This window comes from Procambarus clarkii, chromosome 55 (assembly GCF_040958095.1).
Source record: "Procambarus clarkii isolate CNS0578487 chromosome 55, FALCON_Pclarkii_2.0, whole genome shotgun sequence".
In the NCBI taxonomy this organism is placed as follows: domain Eukaryota; kingdom Metazoa; phylum Arthropoda; class Malacostraca; order Decapoda; family Cambaridae; genus Procambarus; species Procambarus clarkii.
The window spans coordinates 10,146,856-10,153,087 of record NC_091204.1 but is presented as its reverse complement, the minus strand read 5'-3'; the positions used below and the strand labels follow the sequence as shown (position 1 = coordinate 10,153,087).

Here is a 6,232-nt window from a genome sequence, read left to right as displayed (position 1 = left end):
CGCAGGATTCGTAATTCTGTGGTGCGGGTTCGATTCCCGCACGAGGCAGAAACAAATGGGCAAAGTTTCTTTCACCCTGAATGCCCCTGTTGCCTAGCAGTAAATAGGTACCTGGGAGTTAGTCAGCTGTCACGGGCTGCTTCCTGGGGGTGGAGGCCTGGTCGAGGACCGGGCCGCGGGGACACTAAAAAGCCCCGAAACCATCTCGAGATAACCTCAAGATAGCCATTGCCCGTGTTACCCTAAATACACCATTGGCAGCATACGTCTACTGTTCTAGTTTAGAATTATTACAAAATTTTGGTATTTCATTAGTTTATGGCTTGGCGGGATTATTTACTTTTTTGGGCAAAATTTTAATTAATTTGTCAATATTCTGCGGAATTCAAGTGCGATTTATTAGTGAGGATAATGCTGGTATTCACTGTCATGCAGGTCAGAGGATGGATATGGGGTAGACTACTACCCACTAGATGGATATGGGGTCCACTATCACATGTAGGATGGGTTTGGGGGCCCACTACCACCTGTAGGATAGGTATTCGGTCCATTTCCACCTGTAGGATGGGTATGGGGTCGCAACCCGTTCTCGCAAATTTAGTAAGTCAATATTGACTTATTAGTTGCGTGCATAGGTGACATACTAAACATAATAGTTTCCCTTGAAAAGCTTTATAGAAAACACCGACCTTACCTAACCTACTTAGTATGTTAAAATAAGCATCTTATAGCTTCGTAATTACAATTGTTACTTAACCTATTATAGGTATAGGTTAGGTAATAATTGTAATTACGAAGCAATAAGATGCTTATCTTAACATACTAAGTAGGTTAGGTAAGGTCGGTGTTTTCTATGAAGCTTTTCAAGGGAAACTATTATGTAAGTCAATATTGACTTATTAAATTTGCGAGAACGGGTATGGGGTTCACTACCGCAATATAAACGATTGGAACAGAAGTATGGACTGGGGGCGCAGGTGTACTTAAAGCTTGAGAGTCCATTAACAGTGCTGGGATATTGTAACAAAATGCCTGGAAGAGAAATTTTCCAAAGTACGCGAGTAACTGCTTCGTGAATCTGGCCCCCAGGTTTATCAAATTGTGGAATGAATAGGTAATTTAGTTCGCTGCGACCAGTCGGCCGAGCGGACAGCATGCTGGACTTATGATCCTGTGGTCCCGGGCGCCGGCGAGAAACAATGGGCAGAGTTTCTTTCACCCTATGCTCCTGTTACCTAGCAGTAAAATAGGTACCTGGGTGTTATTCAGCTGTCACGGGCTGCTTCCTAAGGGTGGAGGCCTAGTCAAGGATTGGGCCGCAGGGACACAAAAGCCCCGAAATCACCAAGATTTTCAGATCAAGTTCAGTATGTTTATTATGCGCAACCCCCATACCCATCTTATATGTGGTAGTGGGACCCAATACCCATCCTGTGGGCGGTAGTGGAAAGGGTTACAGAGGCACATATTCGAGGACAACCCCACAATCCATTTAGCTAGGCAATCTTGGTGAGCTAGTTACAACATTCAATGCACATCGTCACATCAATAGCCTCGAGATCGACCACAAGTACAGTTTCTAAATTAAGCAACTGACATGTGGAGACCTAGTGTCACAATTGATATGTTTGTCCTGCACACCGCCCCCCCCATCCAGTGGGCAGCGGTGGATAGGTTACAGTCACTGTTACTACCTACAGTTAGCAAACTGGGGATATTTGGCTAAAATTTCTGGTAGCAGATCATTTTGAATGAAATATTGACACATCGCTGGAACATTGGTTATAGAATTGTCTCTGAATTCACGTATCTTTTCGCACTCCATCACATAGTGACGGAGGGTGTGCGAATAATTTTGTTGACACAGTTTACATTTGGTCAGGACTACATCAGCAGATAATGAGAATTCCCAGAGATACTTGTAACCGAGTCTAAGCCGAGCAGTAGTAACATCTAGAAGTCTGCTGATTTTATTGGATGAACCATAGATGTGTGGCTCCTCTTGTATGATAGTATGATGATGGATGGAATTACTGGTGTCGATTTCACTGTGCCTCAGATCTACAAGATGTTGTTGAAGTTCTCGGTGTACTGCTGCTCTCAGATTGCTCATTGACAATCCAAGGTTACACTCAACGGCTCCTTTAAAGGAAGATTCTTTGGCTAACTTATCAGCTCTATCATGCATTCGGAGGCCAACATGAGATGGAGACCACATGAAATGGACTCTGTTACCATCCTTAATAATTTTATTGTATTTGTGTCTAGCTTCAGACACGAGCATGTTAGTTATGTCTTAAAGAGTTGAGAGCAATTAAGGACGATAAAGAGTCACTTACAATTAATGTATCAAGTTTGGGGTGTGCGAATAATTTTGTTGACACAGTCTGAAGGCGCTGAAGGAGACCATATTGAGTACTTCATACCCAACCTTACCTTACCTTGAGGTGCTTCCGGGGCTTAGCGTCCCCGCGGCCCGGTCGTCGACCAGGCCTCCTGGTTGCTGGACTGATCAACCAGGCTGTTGGACGCGGCTGTTCGCAGCCTGACGTATGAGTCACAGCCTGGTTGATCAGGTATCCTTTGGAGGTGCTTATCCAGTTCTCTCTTGAACACTGTGAGGGGAGTGCCAGTTATGCCCCTTATGTGTAGCGGACTCTACCCAAGAGTAGAGTAGACCCAAGACTACTACAATTTTTTATATTTTGAGATATATACAAGAGTTGTTACATTCTTGTACAGCCATTAGTACGCGTAGCGTTTCGGGCAAGTCCCTGGAATACGATCCCCGCCGCGAAGAATCGTTGTTACAACCAAGTACACATTTTGCTGTTGCGTTAAACAGAGGCTACAGTTAAGGATTTGCGCCCATTAAATCCTCCCCGGCCAGGATACGAACCCATGACATAGCGCTCGCGGAACGTCAGGCGAGTGTCTTACCACTACACCACGGAGACTGCTAAATTAGAGGTATTGTCAGGCAACGTCACCGTGACAAGGTAACTGAGGAAAGGAGGATAGAAGCACAAACCAGTGAATCTGCACGATGGTACAACATGGTTGCAGCTGGCAATCCCAATCATTATGGCCGAAGAGAAGGAGGACGGGGGAGAGAATCAGTAATAGCGAGAATCCGTCTTGGATACAAATATCCATGGAGATATGGAATGGAAACAACAGTTGATCAGCGAAGTTGCAGAATCTGTGGTGAGAGTGATGGACACCACCTTAACCACTATCTATGTGAATGTGAACACCTGAGAGAAATCAGAAATATGTGTAGAATAATAAACCCCACATTGAGTTAGGAAAACACTATTTGTCAAATATTGATACTGTTCTTAAAAGATTTCCCCATTTTGCACCTGCAAGATAACGTAAGCTTTTAAGGGTTGATAGATGTTAATCTTCTTGTTTGAGGAGCTGTTCACTTGAGACAATTAAGCAAGTCCCAGCTGTGTCTGGGTACAAGTGACAGGATGAACAACCCAGCGGGTTTTCTTCCTATTGGGGAGTGTTGTGCATGCTGCTATGGCGGTATGTCCACTCATAAGATGAGTGGCGCTGCCCAATAAACTCGCCCCTCGGGGCAAAATTTAAATTTTAAAAAGCTTACATTTGGCCAGGTCTACATCAGCAGATAATGAGAATTCCCAGAGATACTTGTAACCGAGTCTAAGCCGAGCAGTAGTAACATCTAGAAATCTGCTGATTTTATTGGATGAACCATAGATGTACTTTACCTGAATAAAAAAAATTATTACAAGAAATTGAAATTGAAATAAGTTTATTGAGGTAAAATACACACAAAGGGATGAGGTAGCTCAAGCTATTCTCACCCCATTCAGTACGTGTTAATACATACATAGACACACATCACAAATCAACATATTACCACGACAAGAAGAGTACAACAATAGAAGTAACAGCGTACGAAGGCGCCACATCTCAAGGCCTGAACACAACAACAACAACATTGTCTCTCCTAGGGTGTAGACAGGTCGCCCCGTCGCTACCCATATTAACAGTACAACCTCCAGCAGCCACCAGCAGCATCCTGCCATCTCCTGTTCCCAGCTGTTAACTTTAGCTGCTGAAACAACTCTCTAACAGGAAAGGAGAAAGCTGGCCGCAGTGTTCACGATCTTCCAGTCGCCATCAGGAAAAGATCCAAGTTCACGGCCCATATTGTTAAAGTTTGCAGACAGCCTTCACTTTTGTTACTGGAGTTTTGTAAGTATATCGGAAAAAAATTGTCATTGGTTGTTATGTTATTCGTATTTATATATCGAATTTTGAACAGTATTTCTACCGTATTTCTATTCTATTTTTTATTTTTTTTTAATTTTGTATATTTTTGGAATTTTTATTTACCTTACTATTTTCTAATAGTATTTCTACCCTACTGCTCTCAACATAAATCCATGACAAAGATAAAGATACTATAAAAAAATATTTTTACCAGAATTTACCTGAGGGCCACCATCTATCTAGTGGCCTTAACAAGGACAGCAGGTTGTCAAGGTACCACCATTTTTCCTGATTGTACCCAGCTAGATTTTAAACGACAACAATATATATATAGACATTTATGGCTCTTGTGGGTAGGCAGTTCCTTGGGGTTATAACCTTACTGGTGAAAATGCATCTCCTGTTTTCTGTTCTACAGTGTTGAGCGTGCAGCTGTTGCCCCTTGTATGTTGCATTTGACCTCTCAAAGTAGGTGTCTGGGTCAATGCCCTCCAAATTGTTCAGTATTTTAAAAGTTTTGATAAGATCTGCCCTATCTGGGAGCCGGTTGGCCGAGCGGACAGCACGCTGGACTTGTGATCCTGTGGTCTTGGGTTCGATCCCAGGCGCCGGCGAGAAACAATGGGCAGAGTTTCTTTCACCCTATGCCCCTGTTACCTAGGAGTAAAATAGGTACCTGGGTGTTAGTCAGCTGTCACGGGCTGCTTCCTGGGGGTGGAGGCCTGGTCGAGGACAGGGCCGCGGGGACACTAAAAAGCCCGAAATCATCTCAAGATAACTTCAAGATCATGCCTGATTTGCAGTGTTGTTAGCTCTGTGGCCTTCATGTGTTCCAGATGGTGTTTAACGAAGATAAGTTCCAGCTCATGTGCTATGGAAAAAATGAAAATATAAAAACGGAAACCATGTACAAAACTCAGGCAAATCATAACATAGAACGAAAAGGCAATGTAAAAGATCTGGGTGTACTCATGTCGGAAGACCTTACCTTTAAAGAACACAATAAAGTAGCCGTCACAACTGCAAGAAAAATGACAGGTTGGATAACAAGAACTTTTCACACTAGAGATGCTATACCGATGATGACACTTTTTAAAACACTTGTGCACTCTTGAGTGGAGTACTGCTGCACAATGACAGCCCCTTTCAAAGCTCGAGAAATTGCTGACCTGGAGAGCATGCAGAGATCCTTTGCTGCTAGAATCCACTCAGTAAAACATCTAAACTATTGGGACTGACAAAAGAGCCTAAATCTGTACTCCCTTGAGTGTAGGCGGGAGAGATACGTAATAATTTACACGTGGAAAATATTAGAAGGGCTGGTCCCAAACCTGCACACAGAAATAACATCACATGAGACCAGAAGACATGGCAGGATGTGCAGAATACCCCCGTTGAAAAGCGGAGGTGCAACAGGTACTCTGAGAGAGAACTCTATCAACATCAGAGGCCCGAGACTGTTCAACACGCTTCCGCTACACACAAGGGGCATAACTGGCCGACCCCTCACAGTGTTCAAGAGAGAACTGGATAAGCACCTCCAAAGGATACCTGATCAACCAGGCTGTGACTCATACATCAGGCTGCGAGCAGCCGCGTCCAACAGCCTGGTTGATCAGTCCAGCAACCAGGAGGCCTGGTCGACGACCGGGCCGCGGGGACGCTAAGCCCCGGAAGCACCTCAAGGTAACCTCAAGGTAAGGATACAAGAGTTGAGTTAGTTCTGGGATGATTTTTGTTGCCCAGTGTTGCACTTTCTCCAGGGCTGATATATTTGTCTTGAGATGAGGTATCGATGCTTGGATATACTGTACTGTAGTAGTCTTAATGGGGGCACACCAGAGATTTGTACAGTTGAAAAACTTTCTTTTCTTTGAAGTCAAGGGTTCATTTGACTATTCCCAGGGCTTGGTTAAGTTTATATTACACCTCCCATTTGTTGTACAACTTTCAATGACTCATGGATTCTGGCTGTGGTCTT

General features: G+C 43.8%; 1 protein-coding gene across 1 annotated transcript in view; it reads left to right on the top strand.

Moving 5' to 3' along the window:
* Nucleotides 1-3,911: 3,911 nt before the first annotated feature.
* The window catches only part of LOC123755870 (zinc finger protein 271), a 79,944-nt gene continuing 77,623 nt past the window's right edge, over nucleotides 3,912-6,232 (top strand). Inside the window, exon 1 of the mRNA XM_045738791.2 lies at nucleotides 3,912-4,233. The gene's annotated coding sequence lies outside the window, so the exon portion shown is untranslated. The remainder of the gene's footprint in view (nucleotides 4,234-6,232) is intronic.